Here is a 24,977-nt window from a genome sequence, read left to right as displayed (position 1 = left end):
TGAACAGCATTCCAGAGGCTGCTTTCCTACCAGATGATGCTCATCTGTATCCCGCTGTTGTGACTAAAGATGAGCTCGTGCTGCCGCACACGCGCTGCTCCTGGTTTAGCCGATGCAGACTTCTTCAAACTCACAGACTATCATGTACACGCCCGATATGTGCAGGCAATCTATGGTATCCTGGCTGGAGCCTAGCACAGTCTAGATCTTACGAATGCTGTACAAGCTGGACTGGATACAAGCCCAGTCAAAATGTGAAACGTCCCCTTAGAAAAATTATTGAATTACTGCGCTGATAAACCTCTTGCATTATTTGATTTTCAAACAGCTGAGCAGAACTGAACGTATTCAGACATTTCGCTCTTTACCTATTCTGATCAACACTAAACTGACACACAATATTTTTAGCGCAACGCAATCTGACTTTTAATAATCCCTACAAAAGAATGGCCCTGACTAACAAGAACGTATACCTTTCATAAATCACTTACCTCACAAAAACTTCGTTACTCGAACTACTGCAATACAGTGAACGCCACTACCGCCAGCTAAATAAAAGATTCATACTACTGAAGGCACTAACTACTGATAGGTATAGTTAGCAAATGAAAGATTTTGATAGAGAACAAACAATGTATTTACCTTACTAGTTTTCAAAAGTCATAATATATATAGTAGTTCATGACATCCATTCTTACAAATGTACTGTTTCTGATGGACACCCGTCCAGATCATCCGCTCTCAAAATTCCGCCATTTCTCTCCCCACATCCATCACTGCTGGCGGCTCACCTCCAACTGCGCAACGCTACGGGCTGTTCACATCCAGCAGCCCAACACTACAACAGCGAACAACAATGCAAACCAGCCACAGACTGCACACAGCACAGCCAGTGATTTTCATACAGAGCGCTACGTGGCGTTACCAATATAAAAACCTGAACAGCCTACTTACAAATGTTCCCTCCTTCGGTCAGTCACTCACTTCACATAAGCGCTATGTTGGCTGCAGTTTATCGATGTCCTGCCCCTCTTGCGTTTTTCTATTTCTTTCGATGGTTGTCCTTATGAATTTGGCGTTTTGCCCATTGTCGAAGAAAGTTCTTGCAGTCTTTTAAGGTAACACGTTGTGAGCTTCTCTTAGGCGATGGACGCTAATGGCCAGTTAAGGGACGACTGCCCTTCTGGTCCATGTGGTAGTGGGACACAACGTGTAGGCAAAGTTATTATGACAGCCCGTTTAACTGCTTGTTGTTCCGCGTATGGAACGCAATTCAGCAGCGATTCTGCGCATAACTGTCTGTATACGTAAATAACTTAATATTTGTTGTTCTTAATTTCTAATACATAGAAATATTGGGACAACAGGGGTACTAGCGCCAAGTACCGTTATCTAAGATGGCGGCCGTCACGTCACAGACACACCCACAGTGACATTAATCAAGATGGCGGATTTTGGCGGGAAGTTTGAATTTTGGCGGGAAAGTGCCACGCCCCCTTCCCCCAGAAAAATGACGGGAAGTTCAAATTCCAACTTCATAATGCGTCACACCCCTGTTATCTCTACAAAGCAAAGAAAATGGCAGGAACAAAGGACTTATATTAATTATTTAGCCAATTTGAAGCATGTGTGTTCTTCACTGGGTCTGGACTCCAACTGGCTTAGTTCATATCCGCGCCAGCAGAGGGCGCCACTGTGATGTCAGATCATGACACAAGTATTGTCATTCAAGATGGCTGCACCCAGTGTATTTACTACGAGCTCCAGAGCCCAAGTGACTTAATTTACATCGTGCCCATCAGAGGGCGCTACCGTGAAGTCGCGTGATGACACAAGGTCGTTTACTCTCTCTCTATCTCTCTCGCGCGCGTTATAACCGGACATGCGCCACGTCAGCGGCCCTTGAGCGACCGCCTGCATCACAGTCTCAAGCCCGCACCTTTATTCCTGTGCCGGATATAGTCTTCGGTAAATATTCTAACTAAAGTAACACCCACATCAAGCATCTAACCTATCAATTATCTAAGTTCTTAATTCCATTTCAATTTTAATGCTATTCAATAAGTCAGTTTACAAGTTCAATATTCAATGACCAGATGAGAAGTTCCACATTTTCTCACTATCAGCGCAGTGTTCATTCATGACATAGCACCCCCCCCCTTTCCCCCCCTAGAATGCTGCACTCCTATTGGCTACTGCATTAGTCACGTGATTCGACTTCATATAGGTAAGAAAACGCGTTCACTATACTTTCTACTACCTAGTTTCAACTACTTTTCAAGATCCAGACCACCACCTCTTCTTAGGAACCGGCGCCTAGTTTGAATTATGGCCGTAAAGAAAGGTCACTTGGGCTTTATCTACCAACCTTAGAAAATTGTCGCAAACAAAGCTCACCCCCACCAACCTAAGCCTCCAGGGCGCAACCTCTTCGTAGGGGTTGCTGGTAAAAGGACTCAGCCCGCACTAGGCTGATGGAGAGAGGAAGGAGTGTACTTTATTTATTTGGGAGCAGTTTATTTACAGATAGAGTATATGTATCACATAACACACGCTCTGACATGCCTCACAGCATACAGACCTGCAAAATACTCCTACATAACTCATGTATAAGGCTCTACACACACGCATGCTAATTGTAAACCGTCAAAAATAACGCATTGCACAGCCTACAGACATGCGAACCACTCGTAAATAATGCAGTACATTTACGTCCAGATAGTCAAACAACTCCTAAATTGTCAAAATAATAAACCATCTAAAAACTCTCCTTTCTAATCATCAACTGTCTAAATCATACACCAGTCTTTATTTAAAAATTAGAAGCAGCACCACCACCAAGTGTATTCGCCACTCATTCCATAGCCCAACTGACTTAGTTCATATCAACGCCACTAGAGGACGCTGTAGTGACGTCAAGTGATGATGCAAATACCTTAATCTAAGATGGCGCCACCTAGTGCGTTCAGCACGTGCTCCAGACCCCAACTGGCTTACTACATGTCGTTGCCGCCAGTGGACGCCACCATGACACCAGATGATGACGCAAGTACAGTTATCCATGATGGCGGCAAACAGTGTGTTCTCCATGAAGTCTAGTACTCAGTATCACCAGCAGAGGACGCTGTCATCCGTTTCCTGACGTAAACCAAGATGGTGGTGGATACAGTCGAGTACAGTGTTATATTACGCCTCCCGATTAGTGCATTTGGGCTAGGTGTTGGCAGCTGTGTTAAATTTACAGGCAGGCAGAATTGCGAAAAACGTCTTGTGTATGTTCTGGTTCGCACCGAACAGTTTGTAAATGGAATCAAGTATGCGCCAACAAGAGGAATGCGAGGAAACGTTGACGCCGAAACGAAGGGGAATCAGGGAGGTAGTCATTTTTTTCCTGTTGAGGCAGTATTATACTCTATGTCTATTGAGGTATCAGTGATACACCAGAGTTGATTACTGTATTTGGTGCTTTTGAGGAGTACACAGATCGTTTCACGTCTAAACTTACTTGCATCTGTGTTATAGGATGACAGAGAGTGGAGGGGTGATCGACTGAGAAAGAGCTGTAATGAGGTACGATTTAAAGATTGACTAATTCATTCTAGAGAAGGAGAAGTTGGTGTAGGTCAATTTTTTTCTTTCCAGTGTACTATTCGGATGCATGAGTCACGTGACATAGCCTGCGTTCTACTCGTACACAGTTACGTGTCCCGTACGCTGTTTAAAGCAGTGTCTACTTGCGATCGTTAACGGTAAACCTCTCCGTCATTAGAGGACTTCCATCTCATATGTGATGAAACTTGACACATTCCTCTAAACAAATTTTCATTTTATGCGATCCCCCTGTCGCATCTTGGGTGTAAAATGGAGACTTGAGTGTCATAAGTAACTTAGCGGTAAGAGCCTGTGATGCGTTGCAATCCCTGTGTAATGACTTGTAATTTTCACATGCCGGTCGCTGCTGCTATGCGTTTATCTGTTTACTTGTAGGATGTATACCCCACTATTAATTATTATTTTATATGTAGGCCTGATGCAGGCATCGTATTATTTCTGAACCGCGATCACATGTGATAAGTGGACACTATACGTCTCCGCAAAGCTATATTGCGCTCGTATCATGCAAAGCAAATGTTTTACGATTGTATAAGATAGTTCAGCGTAGAGAAACTGGGAAGAAGGATGTGTGTCTGATAGGTCGGAAAAGTATGTGACCTAACATTATAGCCAGTTCTTAAGTGCAGAACGCTGTAGTCTTAGGAGTGCATGTGTCTATGTTCTCTCTCTCTTACCAGTATCTTCCAGACACCGATCCTAGACTCTAGAGCAATACTTTAGAGTTGATAGCTTGGTTGATTTACGTAAAAATCCGTCGAGCTCCATGCGTCTGTGGCTCCATCGTGTATAAAAATCAATCCTTTGTTGTTCTTCTTAACTGTCTGCTATTATATGAGCGCCTTTGAAATCTGTTACTATACATCGATAAGGGGAGCTAAGCTCCTCAACATGGTCGCATCTCGAGAAATCTCGTGCTCTTGGACGGGTTAGGAATCGGAAAACTCAATTCATTCACGAGACTTGGGAGTGTAGAGGTCTTCGTTTGGTCAGTTGCAGATTAATTCGCTAACTGTGCTGTGGGGCTGGTTGGTCAGTGACAATGTGAGGATGGTCTTTTACGCTAAGAGGGCGAGAATGCTCTGTGACTCCCATACGCTGAGAGATAGATCGTAAATTAAACACAATGCTGGAGCTGATAGAAATATGTAGAGCACTGTCTCGTATACTTTGATGATTTATGTGTTCGAGAATTAAGAGTTAATGGACGTACTGCTCATTCATCTATCGATGTTCGCAATGATAATCGCAACGTGGAGAGGGCATGGTTTAGCTGTTAAGGCTTCACCCTCCATTACTGTTGGTGAAACATTGACGATGCCATCTACTCGTGATGGAACGTCAGAAAAATCATCAAACAAACGTTGGCCTAAGAACCCGAGACGGAGATCAACAGACAGTTTGTCGACAAGTGGCCTCGAAAACCTGAATATTTTTGTAATTTTTGTCTCTTTTTTACAGTGATCCTGAAAGGTGTTGAACACAGAACGATGTATCAGTGTCGTAAGTAGGAGACTTCGACGTTCAAAAACGTTTTCGTTGACGTTGCCATACATAAGTCCCAAGACGAAAATCCATTAGAAGCCTAGTCAACAAGTTACAGCGAACTGGGAAGGTCTGTGACGGGAAAAGCCCTGTCGTTCGTCGACTTCACAGGGTACTGTGGGGATCATACGACACGTTGTCGAGCAGAGTCCGCGGAAACGCTGTGGCCCTGAGTCCACTGTGTGGCCAACCTTACGATTTGTACTGAAGAAACAGGCTTATCACATTCGTGTTCCTCGTTTCATCTGGTACCTGAGGACTATGCGCCGTGCATTGGCATGTGCCACGATTTAATTCAGGCAGTAAAAAACGAAAATTTTTAATACTTGTTCTGTTCAGTGCCGAGGCTGCCTTTCATACCTGAGGCTTCGCCAATCGCCGCAACATAAGGATATATGTTGGTGGAAAACCACACATCACCACGGGATTAGAATGCGAAACTCGAAAGGTTAGTTTGTGACTGGACCCCACCAAACAGCTCATGGAATGTCCACTATTTTGTTATGTAACACCAAATGACGTCAAAACTGTACCTGGACATGCTTAAGGGGTTTCCTGCAGCTCCACTTGTTTGCCGACGACATTCTAGAATCGGTAGATTTCCCACAGAATGGCGCCCCGCTGCACTTTGCCTACATGGTGCCTAATTACTTTATCGGAACGTTCCCAGGTCGCTGGACTGGACGAGGTTGGCTACGGTTCTGGGCAGCCCGCTGACGTGATCTAACGCCCTTGGCCTTCAATGCACGGGGTTACCTCAAAAGTCAGGTGCGCTAGATGAAGATTAGAGATCTGAAGGACCTGCATGAACGCATTTCGTCAGCGGTGCGTGCAATTACTCGAGCTATGTTGCAGTGGGTGTTCAGGTGCAATGTGGATATTGAGGGGAATCAAATGAACCGTAGTAACTGCATTGGATCACGGTTTTTTACGCGTTATATTCATATTCTTTCTTATTGTGCATATTTAATTTGAATTAAAGTGCTTCTTTCCAGAAATGGTTAGGGACTTCTCACACACCCTGTACTTTATTTTCCGCGTCACGAGTCCGCAATGGCGCCAGTGAGCGTGCAGACTAGCGGTGGGCAGCAGTCATTAATGTTTTGTAAGTGTGTGCCTTTAGCTGGGTTACACAGCCACCATTCATCACAGAAGCAATGATTTACCCCATGGCGTTGCTTGACGTATGAAGAAAATACGTACTTTGTCTGTCATCCCCTCGCAGGACAAGTGGTGGCCATTCGCAATCGCGAGTACCGGCGAACCGTTGTTGCAACAAGGCTAGAGAATCCAAGACAGGGGCGGGCGCTGACGTTCACCCATCCACAGGCCGCAAACAGGCATCCCAATCGGATCAGCGGCTCCTGGGGCGTTTACTGGTAATCGCGTTACATGCCGAATGGTTGCGCATTAAGGATGTTACTTGCATTACCGCTGTGCACAACCCAATTACAAGCGTAAAGCTCAATTAGTGCAGCTGCTAATTGAAGGCCTATCGTACCGGCGCTCGCCGAAGCCTGTCACCAGCACGCGTAATGAAACACGCGGCGGCGGCGGCGGCGGCGGTGACGGCTGCACCCCGGCGTATCTGTGACGCGGCCCCATATTTTAACGCTTCAGTCAACGTGTTTTCCGCACATCAATCCACTGTGCGTGAAGCTTCACATCTGAAACTTCAGGCAAGACTAACTCCTACAAAACATAACTGTAGTAGAGATGGGTTTAGGAACTGTTCGATTTTACACAAAATACATTAGTCTGAAATGGTGTATCTATCTAATATGACATGCTGGATACATACACCGTTCAGCGATAACATTCTACCGTATCTTCCTTCCCCGTCGGCGTTGTCGTTGTTACCGTGAGACACCGTTATACCAAGAGGAAAGGCGCGTCGATCTTAGAGCATGAGATATGATGACCTTAAGCCATTGACAACACACAACGGTCACGGTAGCACCTGATTCCAGAATAGCTGCAGTACTTAAGATCTACGAACTATCCCCTCTTGACCAGGTCCCCAAAACTTAACTCGTAACGAGATCCCTTCAAAGCAAATTGTCATAACGATCGTCTATAAAGTTTTCGTACAACGAGAAGAAATGTTACAGTTTATGGAATAATAACAGATACGACCAAACTGTCTTGTCTCTTCTGCTTTATTTAACATAACTTCGTTCACAGTTTCATTTCGCATTTCTCAATACCGCGTCCCTATTGAGATGCGAATAGATTTATCCCGGAATTGACCGCCCTGCAGGTGTACTCAGTTTAATGACCACACTTCGCTATCCGCCATTTGGTAGTCTGATTATACACTGTAGCTATTTAAAATTCGCCCCTATATTTTTCACAACGCACGATTAGCACTTCTTTACTTGTTTTTTTTTTCTAAGAGTAAACGGAAAAAAAATACGCCGTATCATCGGTAAACGGAAAAAAATACGCCGTATCATCGGCTTAGTCGATATAAAGCAAAACACCTTAATATGCCCAATTTTACCTCTTCTTGTAGGATCGGCTACCTTACTCATAAATTTACTACATATTATTTCCAATAACAAATATGGCTCTGAGCACTATGGGACTTAACCTCTCAGGTCATCAGTCCCCTAGAACCTAGAACTACTTAAACCTAACTAACCTAAGAACATCACACCCATCCATGCCCGAGGCAGGATTCGAACCTGCGACCGTAGCAGTCGCGCGGTTCCGGACTACAGCGCCTAGAACCTCATGGCCACCGCGGCCGGCTTTCTAATAACACTAAACAGGCATCTCCGTTACATTTTAATTGTATTCAAAAGCATGTTACTGTTATTATGACCGACCAAATCGTAACAAATCGCACGGCGTGCGTCTTTAACGATAACTTTACGCTATTCAAGTTCCGTTACAGCTATCTTGACTCGTAATGTTACACGGTCCCCCAGACTGTGATGTCTTGAAGAGGGTTCCAGACAGAACAGGCTTATTTTTTTTGTGTTCTGTGACAGGAGAGGGTATTTGTTTCGGCGAATACACTCACTCTCAGATTCACTCAACAAGTCAGTACATACTCTTCAGGCTTTCCCGGCGATCTAATGACATCTTGGGTTGTCGGGTGTTCTGCCGGATATCAGCGTCGTACTTGCACGATATTTCGGTCACGTAGCTCGTAACCTTCATCAGGTGCGATCTGAGACTGCTCCTCGAGTGGACCTGGTGCAGTATTTATGCCTATGGCCTTCCCCCTCCACCAACGGCTGCAGGCGCTTCCTCTGTGGTCCGCGCCCATTCCCTGCGACCTGCTGGAGCGTTGCTGCTCCGTTTTCCGTCCGCTGTGGTTCTAGGTGTTCCCTCTGCGGTCCGCGCCCACCAACCCCGCTGCTGGGGGTTTCATCTACGGTCTGTGGTACCAAGCGTTCCCCCTGCGGTCCGCGCCCGCTCACCACGACCTGTTGGAGCGTTGCCGCTCCGTTTTCCACGCCACCATTCCGAGTTGCGATGTCGAGGCGAAAGGACGTGTTTGACGATCGAGCGAAGGGTGTGGCGGATCGCTGTCCGGCGGGGTCAGCTCAGGCGACTGAGTTGCTCCCGTCGGCGGCCCCATCCGGCCCCCCACTTATGACGAACCGGCGCCGACTACCTGACGATGACTTGGATATTTCTTTTGGTGATGTTTCTCGCTCCCAGGAGCGCATGCATGTGCGCATGCACAAGCTTGCCACTGGGGGTGACTACCCCGGTCGTGAAGACGACGCCGCTGCCGTACTTGCTTACTGCAGGATCTGGAAGGCTGCTGCACTGCCGGGCACGGGGCGACAGGCGGCAGGTGAGCCGGTGAGGGCCTCGCCAGGCGCGCAGTCTGCGTCCCTGGCGACGGCGGTCTCACAGGGTGCGCCACAGGGGCCGGCCATGCAAGAGGTCGGTTCGCTCGTGGCTGCTCCTACGGCCCTGCAACATCAAGAACCCGTAGCCACGCCAGTTTCTGCCCCGCCCTGCGCGAAGGGCACTACCGCGGTCTGGGCGGGTGCAAAGCCAGCTCAAGAGGCCGCCGTGATTGCCACCGACGACGACTTGCCAGACGCAAATCTTGCGGAGGCCATTGCTGACGCTGACAGACGTGACGCTGACGATGCTCGTGCGCTCCGGAAGCGCCGTGCTGACGCAGCTGACGACTCTGACGTCCGCTCCCAAGCCTCCGACACTGCTCGGCCGCGGAAGAAGGCCCCTAAGGCCTCCCGCGCCGCCGCTGCCGCTGCGGCCCCGACGGTCGCGACGACGGTGCGCGCGAAGGAGCAGCGGTCCTCCACAGGGCCTGCTGCTGCGCGCCACCCTGATGAGGACGGTTTCGTCACCCCTGCCAGGCGGCACACGGCACGGGCGGCTGTCCTACAGCCTGCGCTGCCGCTGCCGACTGCCAACGCTTTCCAGGACGCGTCTGCTGACGTTCCAGACGACGCTGGGGTTCCGCCCCGGCCTGCTGCGCCGCGCCCCCCGCCGATTGTGGTCCAATGGGACGGCCCTTACAAGCCGTTCGAGCAGAAGATCACTCGGGTGGCGCCCACTGCCAGCGTCAGGACCGCCGGCAATGATCTCTACCGGCTCTCCATGACGTCTGTCGAGGACTACCGTGCAGTAATGGATGTCATCTGCAAAGATGGCCTCCATTGCTATACTCACCCATCGGAGCCGCTCAAGCTGTTGAAGGTGGTGTTCCGCCGCCTCCCACTCCAGTTTGGGGCGGATTACCTCCGTGAAGAACTGGAGGACATGGGCTTCGGCATCCGCCACACGGGGCTCATGAACTCCCCACGCACCCACCGCCCCATGCCGCTGTACCAGGTCGTTCTTGTTGACAACCTGGAGAATCGCAAGATCTTTCAGGTGCGGCGGGTTGGGCGGGTCGACGTCGAAGTGGAGCCACTGCGGGCCAAGGGCAGGAGGGCCCAATGCTTCTCTTGCCAACGGCTCGACCATGTGTCTCGGTACTGTTCGATGCCGCCCCGCTGCGTCAAGTGCGGGGCCCAGCATCAGAGCAAGGAATGCCCGCTCCCACGAGAGGATAAACCGACGTGCTGCAACTGCAGTGGCGCGCACGTCGCGAGCTACCGCGGATGTCCGGCCTTCCAGCGTGGCCGACACCAGCGCCGTGGCCCGGCTGCCCCTTCCCGCAAGGTGCAGCCTGGTACCAGCTTCGCTGATGCCGCCAAGGGGGGGGCGCCCGCCCCCTCCTCTCTGCGGCCTGCTGCCTCCGATGGTGCTGCGCCGCAGCAGCCTGCCTCGTCCGATGCGGCTGCTGCCCCTGCACCCACGCCTCCCGCACCAGCTGCCGCCCCCCGCCGGCGCCGCCGCCGACCGCGGCGTACCGCGGCGGAACGTCCAGCCGCTGATGCCCCGCGACGGCGGTCTGCCCCTCCGGCTGTGCCCCCGCAAACGCCGCCTCCTGCGGTCCCGCTGCAGCCTCCTGCTCCTGCCTTGGAGGCCGCCCCAGGGGCCCCCACAGCTGCCGATGCGGCTGAGCTCCGTACGCTCCTGCGTTCGTTGAGCCAGCTGCTCGAGCAGCTCCCGGTGCTCGTCACCGCCGTCACGTCCGCCCTCCAGGCCGGCGTTGTTCCTACTGCCCACCATGGAAAATGAGCATATCCATGGGCTCACCGTGTGCGGTTTCAACGCCCGCGGCTTGGTTCCCCAACAAGGGGAATTCCGCCAATTCCTCCGGGATGAGGCGATAGACGTTTGTCTCGTCTGCGAGACGTTTCTGAAACCTGGTGTGGCCGTCGGGGTGGCGAACTATCGCTGCTACCGTACCGACCGGCCCACCCATGGCGGAGGCACCGCCGTCTATGTGAAGGCTTCGCTGAAGCATCATGCCGTCCTGCTGCCGCCTCTCACCGCCGTGGAGGCCACTGGGGTGGCTATCACCACCACGGCGGGGGTCATTACATTTATAGCTGTCTACAGGCCCCCGAGGGGCCACCTCCTGGAGGCCGACCTTGATGCCCTGCTGACGCTGCGTGGGAAGCTGTTCATTGCGGGTGACTTGAACGCCAAGAGCCCGCAGTGGAACTCCCGAGTCACCAACGTCAGCGGGCGGCGCCTTCTTCGCGTCACACAGCGTCATGGCGCTGTCGTTCTGGGTCCATTTGACCACACCTTCTTCCCCATCCGAGGCCAGTCCGACGTGCTCGACGTAGCGGTCCTGAAAGGCGTCGGGCACTTTACGTCGGCTACTGTCCGCTGCGCCCTGTCCTCCGACCACCTTCCGGTGGTCTACGACATGGACGTCGTCGGCGCCTCCCTGCCACCCGACCGCCGTACCTACCGCGGCATTGATGAGGCCCGCTTTCAGACTGACCTGGTCGGTCGATTCGGTGGTGCTCCGGATCCTGCCCTTGCGGGGGCCGATGCTGCGCTGGCCTTTTTTACGCGGCATACGCTCAGCGCTGCCGCCGCTGCGTCACCCCGCCAGCCACGGCGGCCTCGCGAGATGTCCCGGCAGCTTCCGCCGCACATCTTGGAGGCTATAACGGCCAAAAACCGTCTCTTCCGAGAGTGGCAGCTGACTCGCCAGCCTGCGACCAAGCGCCGCCTCAATCGGGCGCGGCGCGACATCCGGGCCGCTATCGACGAACACCGCAACCGTGACTGGGCTGGCCTTGTGGCCACCCTGAACACGACTGATGGGAGTGCCTGGCGGACCGCCAAGCGCTTCCTCCGCCGCCGTCAGCCTGTTCCTCCGCTCCACGTCGGCGGCGAGGTTGTCTGTGCCCCGGATGCCAAGGCCAACGCCCTCGCCGACGTGTTCGCCGACAACTTCCGCCCGGTCACGGACGTCTTCGATCCCGAACACGTTCGTCTCGTGGAGGACCGCCTGCCGGTTTTCCTCGCCGCCAGGGCTGCTGACGATGTGATCGCACCCATCACCGCCGATGAGGTTGGTCTCCAGCTCCGCCGCCTCAACCCTAAGAAGGCGGGTGGCTCCGATGGCGTCACTAACCGCCTTCTGCGGTTATTGCCGCCGGCACTCCATCAGCCGCTGGCGGACACATTCAACTGCATTCTCCGCTCCGGGATCTTCCCTTCCGCGTGGAAACACGCGGAAGTGGTGGCTATCCCGAAGGCCGGCAAGGATCCGCGTCGGGTGGAGCACTACCGGCCGATCAGCCTGCTCCCGTCTCTCTCCAAGATCTTTGAGAGACTGTACGTGGAGCGGCTGTGGCGCCACGTCACTGCCGAAGAGCTCCTTCCAGCGGAGCAATTCGGATTCCGGCGGGGCCACTCGACCACGCACCAGCTCTTACGCCTGGTGGAACAGGCGATGCGGGCGCTGGAGTCACGGGAGTACCTTGGGGCGGTACTCCTCGACGTCTCCAAAGCGTTCGACTGCGTGTGGCACGAGGGCCTCGTGTACAAGCTCCTTGTACACGGGGTCCCGACGTCCCACGCCCTTCTGCTGCGGTCCTACCTCGCGGGCCGCACCTTCCACGTCCGGGCCGCCGGCGGTACCTCCACCGACCGGCCAATTCGTGCGGGTGTACCGCAGGGGTCGGTTCTTGGCCCCCTGCTGTATACCTTGTACACTTCTGACGCACCGCGGGTGGCGCGCGTGGAGTTGGCTCTTTATGCCGATGACACTGCGTTGTTCACCCGCAGCCTGAACGTGGCCGCGATGTGCCGCAGGCTGCAACTGGCGTGCGACGTCCTGGGGGCGTGGTCCACCAAGTGGCGCCTCAAATTTAACCCCGCCAAGAGCCAGGCGGTCGTCTTCACTCGGAGACGGCTGCCTCCTGCCCTGCCGCCTGTCACGATCTCGGGAGGCCCCATCCCGTGGTCACCAGCCGGCCGCTACCTCGGTGTGACGCTGGACAGGCATCTCACCTGGCTGCCGCACATCCGAGACATCAGGGGGCGGGCGATTGGGCGTCTCCGGGCGCTCTACCCGCTGCTGAACCCCACATCCACGCTCCCCCCTCGGCACGGCCTGACCGTGTACTTGGCCCTCGTCCGGCCGGTTCTCGAGTACGCCGCCGTCGTGTGGGGCAATGCCGCACCGTCGCACGTTGCGATGCTCCAGCGTGTCCAGAATCGGGCACTGCGACTCGCACTTCACAAGCCGCCTCGTTACTCCACGCGGCTGCTTCATGAGGAAGCTGGCGTCCCGTTACTGCGGGATCGCATCAGGCAGTCCGCCAGGGTGTTCTACGCTTCTGCAGTACACTCTGGCAGTCATCTTATACGCGGACTGGGACACCAAGTCCACCGCAGGCCGACCACGCGTTGGCCTGATCTGCTGCGGGAGTAGTTTACTCCGCAGCCCCTATGACGCTTTGACGCAGCGTCCGCCCCGCGCGGCCGCTCACATAGGCCAATCCTAACCGTGAGGCCAACCCACCGTTCTTGAGGTCCACACAGGAATAGCAGCTTCGCTGCTTAGCCTGTCCCCCCTCCTGGTCGATGAAACCAGAGACTTACAGTGCAGTGCAGTGCAGTCCGCTCCGTTTTTCGTCCACTGCGGCTCTGGATGTTGGATGTTCCCTCTGCGGTCTGCGCCCACCAGTCCCACTTCCGGGTGTTCCATCTTCGGTCTGGTGCTCCTGGCAGTCCGTCAGGGGCTCGTTTCCCATCTCCATGTCTCTGGTTCTTCTGTTTGTGCAGTGTTGCAGCTGGCCCCGTTGCTCCTTCAACAATTCCAGAGCCGGATCCCAGGCTCTGCTTAGCTGCTCAGCTAAGCAGAGCCTGGGATCCAGCTCTGGAATTGTTAAAGGAGCAACGGGGCCAGCTGCAACACTGCACAAACAGAAGAACCAGAGACATGGAGATGGAAAACGAGCCCCTGACGGACTGCCAGGAGCACCAGACCGAAGATGGAACACCCAGAAGTGGGACTGGTGGGCGCGGACCGCAGAGGGAACACCTAGAACCGCAGCGGACGGAAAACGGAGCAGCAACGCTCCAGCTACTTCCACTTCTGAAGGCTGTTGGCAGCTATTTACGAAGGGTTTACCGGTAGGCATTGCCTTCATCTTAAGTTTTGGGGGAAATTTGTCATCTTTATTTTTGTGTGTGTTGCGGGAAGGGCGTGGGCTGTGTTAGGATCTTAATTTATTTTGTTTTCTCCTTACTTTATCTCGTTGTTTTCCTAAGGTTGCAGTGCCTCATCTGTCTAGCATTGCAACTGGTCGTCTGTGTCGTTCTCGTGGTCGTGGTGGTGCTCCAAGTTCCCGGATGAGATGATTTGTCGATGTCCGCGTCGTCTCGTAGAAATGTCTTGCAAGCTTCTTGTGTCTGTCGAGGACTTCCAGTTCTTCTGCAGCGTCATGAAGGTATTGGTGTGGAAACTGGCAGTTGACATGATACACTCGGCGTAAAATTTTATTCTGTAACGACCGTAGTCGTTGGATATGTGTCTTAGCAGCAACGCCCCAGACTTCGCAAGCGTAGTCAAACAACGGGCGGAGGTACATCCGATAAATGAGGAGGCCGTTGGAGATAGATAGTTCAGAACGCTCGTTGAGAATAGGGTATAAAGCCCCAAGGCGCTGGTGGATCTTCTTTCGAAGGTCTGTGATGTGCTGATGCCACGTAAGTTTCTTATCCATAATAACCCCCAAGTATTTCACTGATGACAGCCGGGGTAGTTGTGTTCCGTAAAGTCGTAGTTGTCGTTGCGGCATTGTCCGTTTCCACGTAAAGATGATTGTCTGTGTCTTCGTCGGGTTGAAGCTGATCCTCCAGCGAGCCGCCCAGTCTTCCAATCTGTTGAGGGCGCTCTGCAGTCTTGAAACAAGTACTTCTTTCCAGCGGCTGCTGGAATACAGCATGGTGTCGTCAGCGTAAATAGCCTTCTCCACTCTGGGTACCGTTGGTATGTCTGAAGTGTACATTATGTGCAGTACCGGTCCAAGGACCGATCCTTGGGGCACGCCGGCTTTGATGTTGCGCGCACGAGAGACTTCATTGTCGAGCCGTACCACAAACGTCCGATGCTCGAGGTAAGATGCTATCAGTTTTACATACATTCTTGGCAGGCGAAGTGTGTGTAGTTTCCAGAGTAGTCCATGGTGCCAAACGCTGTCAAACGCCTTAGTAACGTCTAGTAGGACTGCGCCACAGAATTCCCGCCGGTTGAAGGCGTCTTTAATATATTCAACCGCTCGTAGAATTTGTTGCGTAGTCGAGTGCCCACTTCTAAAACCGAATTGTTCCGGCGGTAGGATGTCCAGTTGTGTCGCTAGTCGTTGAAGGCGTTGAAGAAGAAGTCTTTCGAAAAGCTTGCTGACATGAGGAAGCAGGCTAATGGGTCGGTAGCTGGTGGGGTGTTTCTTGTTTTTGCCCGGTTTCGGTACTGCGACGACGATTGAGTGCTTCCATGCAGCAGGAAACGTAGCCGTCGTAAGAATCCAGTTGAACAGTGCAGCAAGATGGACGATCTCCGACCAGGGTAGTTGCTTGAGTACTCTGCCGGCGATGTCGTCCGATCCGGTGCCTTGTTGTTGGGAAGCTGCTTGATGCCCACTTGTACTTCTTCAGGTGTAATTGGGGCGATTGGTTCTTCTTCGTCAACGTCTTCTTGTAGTAGTGCGGTGACGTCGCGTTCAATATCAGCAGTGCGCTGCAAGTCGACTCGGTCTTCTAACGGCTGGAAGTTGGCTTCGAAGACGTCTGCGAGCATGTCGGCTTTTTCTTCAGGTCGGTAGGCTGTGCGGTCATCAGTCGTCAGCGGTGGCGTTCTCGTCTTCCGGTTGGTGAAGTGGCTCACTGTTTGCCATCCCAGTGGATCCGGCGTGAAGCTGCGGAGCTTGTCTGCCCATCTCTCGTTGCGGTGTGCAGCAATACCAGCTCGGATTTCTCTTCTGAGTTGATTAATACGTCTCTTGAGAACTGCGTTGTGCGTAATGCGCCATTCTCGGCACAGTCGATTCCGCGTCCGGATGGAGGCGAGGATGTCCTGTGGCAGGCTGGGCACCACTGGGCGATGCGGCTGCGGTGGCGGTGTGGCTTCGTGAAGGGCGTCGGTGATAATGGTGGTGAGTCGAGTAAATGATTCTTCTGAGATGTCGGCGTCTTCGTCGATGTCGGTGAATGCGGAGTCGATATGCTCGCGGAAGCGGTCCCATTGCGTTCGTCGTAGGTTGAGTCGTCCTGGTAGATGTTCTGGTGTCACTCGTAAGCTGAAGAGGACCGGAAGGTGGTCTGAGTTGAGTCCATGAATGACATCAGCGTCGAGGAATTGTGGTATTCCCTTCGTTATTGCAATGTCGATGACATGTGGGCTCTTCAGGGCCGCATGCATGAGCGTGAGCTTCTTCGAGTGCCTGAAGAAGTATTCGGCCACTCCAGTTGGTTACTGATGAGTTCCATGCTGCGTGTTTGCAATTTAAGTCCCCTGCGATAAAGAGTTTGCCTGGCACACGGAGGAGCGATCTTGCGTCTTCGATGGTGATGATTCGACGTGGGCTACGGTATACGGAGATGAATGTTATGGGTCCTGTTTGCGTCTCAAGAAGAACTGCTGAAGCTTCGATGTGCTGGGTGGCGGGTGGATGAACTTCATGATGCTGGATGGTGTTGCGAATGAAGATGGCGGTGCCCCCTCCGTGCGTCAGGCGATCTCGTCGGTAACAGCGATAGTTTGCGATGTTGCTTCGGATGCCTGGTTTCAGGAACGTCTCATTAACGAGGCAGACGTCAACGTTGTGATCGTGTAGAAACTGCTGCAGTTCGGCAATGTCCTGTGTTAGATTGTTTGCATTGTATGCAACAATCCTTAAGTCTTCTAGCCTTGCTGCTCTAGGCATGCTGTGTTGTTCTTGAGGCTTCAATAACTGCCGTCACGGCTCTTGAGACCGCCGTGTCGACTGCGGCGGCGATGGTGTTGGGCAGCTGCGTTAGCTGTTTAGTGACATCAGCCAGAGTGGTGACGATGTTTGTCAGCAGTTTGATGATATCGGCATCGTTCTGCGGAGCTGTCTGAGGCTGTTGGCGTGGTCTTTGAGAGGCGGGTAGGCGTGGTGGTGCAGCTTCTGTTGGCTGGGCAGAGACTGCAGCAGCGTAGGCCGTTGTGAGTCGTGCCTGGGCCGGGTTGCGAGTTCTCAATGCCGGCCAGGAGCGTCCATCAGTAGCAGGAGGCGGCGGTGGTGGTGGTGGTTGCCGTCGCTGTGTTGCAGAAGTGTTCTTGTTCTTCAGTGGTGGTAGTCCTCTTCTCCTCCTGTTATCTTCCTTGTGCTTCGGGCAGGACCGGAAGTTGGCTGTATGAGGACCGCCGCAAAGTCCGCATGTAGGTGTTTTGCCTTCTTGGAGTGTGCAGGTGCGGCTGTCATGAGCGCCGCCGCATTTGACGCACATGATGGGCATCGTGCAGAGGCGGGCGACGTGACCGAAGCCCTGGCAGCGGAAGCACTGGATTGTGCCCCGCGTCTTCCGCAGTTTTTCAATTGTGACAGATAGATTGTAAAATCGCGTGACGTTGAAGATATTGCGATGTTGCGGAGTATCCTGTAAGATGACAACTCTGTGGCCCGAGAGTTGATTAGTTCCTGGCATGTGGTGGTAGTCGACTTTGGTTGCGACGTAGCCCATCTCTTCGAGTTCTTCTTTCACATATTCATGTGGCAGCCTCTTTGGGATTCCTTTTATCAGTGCCTTGATGGTGGGCGGTCTGTCCGCCTGAAAAGTGTAATTCGGGATTCCTTGCTTCCCGAGTGTATCCATGACTAGCACGTAATCCTCTGTGGATGACAGTAGCAGCTTCAGTAGGTCTTCCCCGATTTGCCTCACTGTAAATGGCTGTTTGCAGTTGTCCTTCAGCCAGTTACGTAGCTTCTTGTAGTCCTGGGTGAATTTCAGGATGATTGGCGGTACTTTTCTTGTGGCTGTAGTCGGCGGTGCTTGATCGGTGTTTTCACCGATGTCTTCTTCGTGGTGTGGCTCAGAGTCTTCAGGGCGTTGCTGCTCATCGCGGCCGCGCTGTTGTGCTGCCAGGGAGGCAGTAGCTTCGTTTAAAGTTGCTCCCATTCCTTGTAGCGGCTGGTAGCGATTGGAGATCGCTAGTTCTCGAGCAACGATGACCGGTCTGGGGCGTGCTTGCTTCTTAGCCGGAGGTTGTTGAAATCCGTCATTGGACGGCTCGTCCCACGCAAATAGTCTGTCAGTAGCGCGTGGGCGAGACCGTCTCTCACGCTCTTCCTCACGACGACGCGCAATGCATTCTTCTGCGGCGTTGTCGGTATCATAGTCAGAATTGAAGTCCATTTCGGCGTCCTGTGGCTGCTCCGCAGCGTGGGTACTATTACTTCCCCCCGCTGCGGGTCGGTTCGTCATCGGTGTGTTGGCTGATGGCGGGGCGGCCGGCGGGGCAAGCCCCACCGGACCGCGGCCGGCCGACACGTGATCGCTGGTTTCTCGCGCGCGCGCTAACACCCCGTCCGCACTATGCGACATCTCAGTCGGCACTCCAACGCTCCAGCAGGTCGCAGGGAATGGGCGCGGACCACAGAGGAAGCGCCTGCAGCCGTTGGTGGAGGGGGAAGGCCATAGGCATAAATCCTGGACCAGGTCCACTCGAGGAGCAGTCTCAGGTCGCACCTGATGAAGGTTACGAGCTACGTGACCGAAATATCGTGCAAGTACGACGCTGATATCCGGCAGAACACCCGACAACCCAAGATGTCAAGTCAGTACATACATTCTACAATATTTAAGTTGAGTTAATGGGCCTAGACAAAATGCCCTTAACTAAATTCCACATTTGTTTATAGGTTGTCTTAGAAACACTTCGCACTAATCCCTTCATATTCACACCACATTTTTTTTCTTGGATGAAGCCCTCAGTTCTTCAACCGACTGTGCAAGACAGGGATCACAGCCGGGTTCGACGATTGGCATCCCAGGCCAAAACCCTTATCAGGCCACTTGTTTAATCAGAGAGGATTTGCTCCTTTTCTTTTCCTCTTAATTCCACTTTTAAATCATCCATCCTCGCTGTTCGGTTAGAGGATAAATCGTATTTCAATGTCGTCATTGTTGCTGATACCAAGAAGGTATCTCATGGAAATCGTCGGTACATTCTTTAACTTTCTTTGTAAGTTAGTATAAGTACGTATTTATCCACTGGTGCTTTTATTTAGTCCACTGAGTGTAGTCTTGGTATCATTCAGTGTTTCTTGAATCTATATTTTGCTCATTATTGATAATACTTCTTCAGGTCTATGTGAGGGAACAAGCTCTTAATTACATCAGTATCACAATCTGCCAGGAGGTAGCTCCCTTCATGAGTTATTTTCATTATTTTGTATGGACTTGTATATAAATATTGCCACTTCTTATTCAGTCTTTTTCTGGTTGATGCTTTTGGGTGATTTCTCAATAAAATTTCTTCCCCTACATCATGTGACTACTTTCTTCACATTTTTACCAAAATGTGTTTTTCTCAGTTGTGCTTGATGCTTCAGGTTTTCGTAGACCTTCTTCACCATATCTTCTTTCTTGGTAATCTTTAGTTCTATCGCAGGTAATTTCTTCATCCATTCTGGCACAATACTTTCACCAAATACTATTTGGTTAGGTGAATAATCTGTCGATAAGTGTGGTAAGTCATTATACACTTTCTCAAATTCATAAATCCAATCGATCCATTTATAATGTTGTTTGGGTATGTACGTCCGTAAAAATCGGTTCAACTCTCGGAAGATACTCCCCAACCGGATTTCCACAAGGGTAAAATCTTGAGACGTAAATGTGCTGGATTCCTTGTTCTTTCATAGTGTCTCTCCATACTTTGCTTGTATAATAAGCAGCGTTGTCTGTCAAGATCATTATAGGTTTGCCGAGCTCAGTTATATAGTTGTTGATAAATTTCCGTAACATGGGTCGAACGTGGAGATTTTTCAAAGGATATAATTTCACATATTTTGAAAAGAGATCATAGAAAGCCGAAACATATTTGAACCGTCCACGTGTCATGGGACATGGCCCACAGACATCACATGACACCAACATTAAAGGTTGTTGTGGGATGATAGAATGTAATTCTATCTTCCGACAATAGTTTATGGGTTTCGCCTTCTGACATATTTTGCACTTCTTAAGAATATTTGTAGCTAGACGTCCCAAATTTGGATGATAGCAGTATTGTGCTATTTTGGCTGTACATTTAGCGGCACCAAAATGACCCCAATTCAAGTGAGTGTACCATACTAGTGATTCTAAATATTTATTTGGAACACAAACTTTCCTAACATCTTCTTCATCCTTCCTCCGATACAATATTCCGGATTTTAATTGATACTGTTCTTGAGAGTGACTTAGCGTTTTGCTTTCAACAGCATGTCTAATGGCTTTCCACAACTTACCATCTTCTTGCAGTTGTGGAAGACTTCGACATAGCTGTGAAATCTGCGTCTCACAATATTGCATTGATAAATTCATGACTTTAAAGTCAATAGTCCGTTCTTCACACTCGTCGTCATTCTTTCTTTTCGGTAGTCTTGAAAGAGCATCGGCTATGATGTTGTCTTTCCCTCTGATGTATTTGAGCGTAATATCATATTCTTGCAGTAGCAAGGCCCACTGGGTTAAACGTGAATGGAACATCCTTCCTGTTAAAATAAAAGATCAAGCTTTGTGGTCGCAGAATACAATGATCTTCTTTCCATATACAAAATAGCGAAACTTTCTAAGGGACCAGACCACGGCCAGTACTTCCAATTCAGTAGTACAATACGTACGTTCAAAGCTAGAGAGTGTTCTGCTGGCAAACCCAATTATTTTGATGGTACTGATATCTTCTGGATTGTCCATCTGGAAAAGAGTGGCACCCAATCCTGTTTCAGAAGCATCTGCAGCAACATAAAAATCTCGATCAAGTCTCGGATGATGTAACAGTGGAGCACTCCCACATGACGTTTTTTCTTAACAGCCGTAACAAACAGTCTTGGCTTCCTAACTGATTGGGTAAAAATCGTCGAAAAAATTAAACTAAGCAGATAAATGACTTTAATTCCGTTCTATTCTTTGGATAAGCACATCTGTTAATTGCATCAATCTTTTTAGGATTTGGTTTTATCCCTTCAGGAGTAATTGTATGTCCAAGAAATTTCAATTGGTTATGGGCAAACTTGGATTTGCTCAAATTTACAGTAACTCCGTATTCCAAAAATTTCGTAAACACTCTTCTTAATAATTCTAAATGTTCCTCCCAAGTTTCAGAAGCAATTAGCAAATCATCCACATATAAAGTAACTTCATTCAAAAGGTCTCTGCTCAGTACGGTGTCTAATGCCGATATGAAAACACCACCGCTTATTTTCAACCCAAATGGCATGACGGTAAACTGGTAACTTCGGCCCAGAAAAACGAATGCAGTGTATTTTCGAGATTCTTTCGATATTCTAGTTTGCCAGTATGAACTGCGCATATCCAAAGAAGTTAAGAAGCGGGCACCATAAAACTTTTGCACTAATTCTTCTAGGTTCTCCGGTCGCGTTTGTACTGGTACAATGATCTTATTGATCCCTCTGGCATCCAACACCAACCTCATGTCACCATTGGATTTAATTACCGCCACAAGAAGGTTACAATATTCGGAATCTGAGGGCTCAATAATACCCCATTCTAACATTTTATTGATTTCCTTTCTGACTACTTCTTTCTTTGTTCATGGGATAGAATAGGAAGTACGACAAAAGGGATCTGTGCACGCGTCTTTATATGGTATTCAAAGTCTTTTATTATACCCGGACGTTTACTAAAAATCGACTGATATGCTTCCAACAAGTAGTACAATTCGTCCCTTTCGATAACAGATAAATATTCTGATTCTAACACCTTTTCCTGCAATCACATTTTATCCATCATTTCTTCAGAACATTCAATAAGGCATATATCATACACATTCTCATCATCAATACTGACATATTTTACCATTAGATTCATACACAATTGATTTGGAATTACTCGGCCCTTTCTCAGGGTGGCTGTCAAAGCATTACCATTGGAATTAAATATACATTCAGATTTCTCTAAATTAATGATTGCACCGGTCTCACATAAAAAATCCAAACCCCAGATACATGGTACTGTCATTTTAGGAACAACCAGGAATGTACTTTCTATTTGAGCCCCCCGTATTGTAACGTCGACACGTACCTGTTTCACAACTTTTTGCATTTTTGCGCTGAACGCGCCAGACACGGTACATCCTGTGATAGGAAAAGTGGGCATTTTTACCCCTCGGCTTATCTGTTTTAAACAGTCCAGCGTCATGACACTAATAGTCGCTCCAGTATCAATTAATATTTCAACATCAACAGTATTTATACTTGTTGGAATTATTGCCTGTAAAATTTGTCCGCATTTATTAGAAACTTCAGGTTTTTCTTCAATTAATTCATTTCTTATATCCTGATCATTATTGTACCTTAATACTCTCAGTTCAAATTGATGCCTGCCTTCCTTTTCCTTTCCAGTCATCCTAGGAAGGCATTTGGTGACTGGTATTAGTTTAATCTATCTCGTTGAGTCATCGGTGGGGGTTCATGAACTTCCACAATCCGTACAGTATGATCCGAGTTATGGTATTTACCCCGTCGCACATTGGAGCTCCTTCGCCCATTGGTATAACTCCTTGTGCTGGATGAGGACTCGAGGCATTTGTTCCATCCTGCCGATGAACATTATGCTTCGAATTATCTTCCCAAGGTCGAATACAATTGGGTTCATCACTTGGGTACCTGTTACTCTTATTAATATCACTACTATGCACATTCGCGTCACCATATCGAGGTTTACCTCTAGCACAGTAAGTATCTCTTCTATATTTATTATAATCATTGTTTTTATTGCAACCATAGGATGAAGATTGTCCACGCTCTTGTGATGCGGTTTGACCTGGTTTTCGGTATTATTATTATTATCATATGTTAAATTATTATTATAATTATTCGTATTACTATGAGTGTGAGTCGACATTTGATTACTACTCATTTGTCTTGCGTCTTCCATAATCATATCTATAGAGTCAATCACCGACAAGAATTGTTCTACATCGTGGTCAGGAACATTTATTAACTTTTCACGTATATTTATGGGCAACCTTCCCTTCAAAATTCTGATCACTTCCTTGTGAGACATTGGATCACTCCAATAACGTGTCTTATTTATGTACTTTTCAAAATATTGCCTTAAAGTACTCCTTTTACTGTTAAAATACTCAGGTTGATAAACCTCTTTTCTTAATTTCTCTTGTTTACTCGACGACCAGTATTTAGCCAAAACAAGTTGTTCAAACTCAGCGCGAGTATGGCAACTTTCATTTACTTCGGCGGCCCATAATGCGGCTTCTCCTGTAATTTTTGATACTATACATTGAAGTCGGTCGTGTTCTGACCAGCTACGTGGAAATATTCATTTGAAATTATTGATAAAGATTTTCGGATGCAGGTTGTTCTTTTCAGTGGAGAATGTTGGGAATTGTCTACTTTTAAAAATGCTGTTCTCCACCTTTAAAGAAGACAAATATCCTCGCTGACCAAAAGAATCATCTTTACCAACCGAATCATCAACTTCCCAATGTAAATTTTCACCACAATTGTACTTCGTATTATCACATGTTCGGTTCTTTTTCGACCTATTCTCCGAACGTTCGTCCTCTGTCAACAAATTTTGTGATGACTTTCGTTCTAACTCCGCCAATTTATGATTGGTTTCCTTTTGCCATTTAGGTAACTCATCAACTATTTTCTCTTTTATTTTCTGAAGTTCGCTAGTGAAGAGCTTAATTAATTCATCATTTCTACTTAGGTGCTCATTGATATTTTTATTTGGCTGGGATCCAATAGTAGTCTTAACCTTGTCTACAATTTCATTTCCTTTTATTTCTATCCATCCAGATAGATCTTCGTCAAGTATTTTAGTTTGATCTACTAAATACTTGTCAATCCCCTTACGAGCATCGGACTCAAACTCGACTATTTGTTTCGAAAGCTCTTCTATCTGTGCGCTAGCATTGAAACAGCTGCTTTCACACTTAACCATCCTAATGGACAGGCCATCATAACTCTTCGAAACTACCTCATATTTCTTTTCTACGTCATGAAGTTTTCCCATTAAATTATTATATTGCCTTTCTAAGGTGTTAGAAAACTCTACGACTAGTTCTCCAAATTTTGCATTTAGTTGATTCTCCCAGTCCGCCTTTAATTCTTTCTTAGTATTTTCCAGTTTATAATCAAAGGTGTTCAGTGTGCTTTCCAAAGAATCCATTTTAACTTCTAATGAACCAAATTTGGCCTCAAATTTTTCATTTAACTTTTGATTGTCCTCTTTTAATTGCTTATTATCTTTTTCTAGTGAACCAAGTCTTCCATTCATTACACCCAACTTGCTGATCTACTTCCGAAACCTCAAGATCTTTATGTTCTCCCACGCTGCATACCTTACTTATCATTGTATTTGAATCTCCTAACGGCTCTAAATCAATAACTGTATTATTATCTGTACATGTCTCCTGTCCCACATTGAGCTCATGGGATGCATCATCAATATCCTCTTCACTTTCCTCTCTCTCTCTACTCATTACTCTACTCAACTGCACATTATCATGTATTCTTTTCGTTCGTTATGACATGATTATTCACTACCAAGACATACACTTATTTCACTATGTATTTACATATATTTATCAACCAAAATCACAACTTCCATTCCTTTATAATTATACAGTTATTTTAATCATACCTGGTAGTATCGCTCACTTTTAGCGATTATTGAAGAATACCTCTTTCATTGGACAGACTCACTGGCTGCTACAATATTTTCCAACTCTAGGGTTCGTGAAT

Source organism: Schistocerca nitens, chromosome 8 (genome assembly GCF_023898315.1).
Source record: "Schistocerca nitens isolate TAMUIC-IGC-003100 chromosome 8, iqSchNite1.1, whole genome shotgun sequence".
Classification (NCBI taxonomy): domain Eukaryota; kingdom Metazoa; phylum Arthropoda; class Insecta; order Orthoptera; family Acrididae; genus Schistocerca; species Schistocerca nitens.
This window is presented reverse-complemented; position numbering follows the sequence as displayed.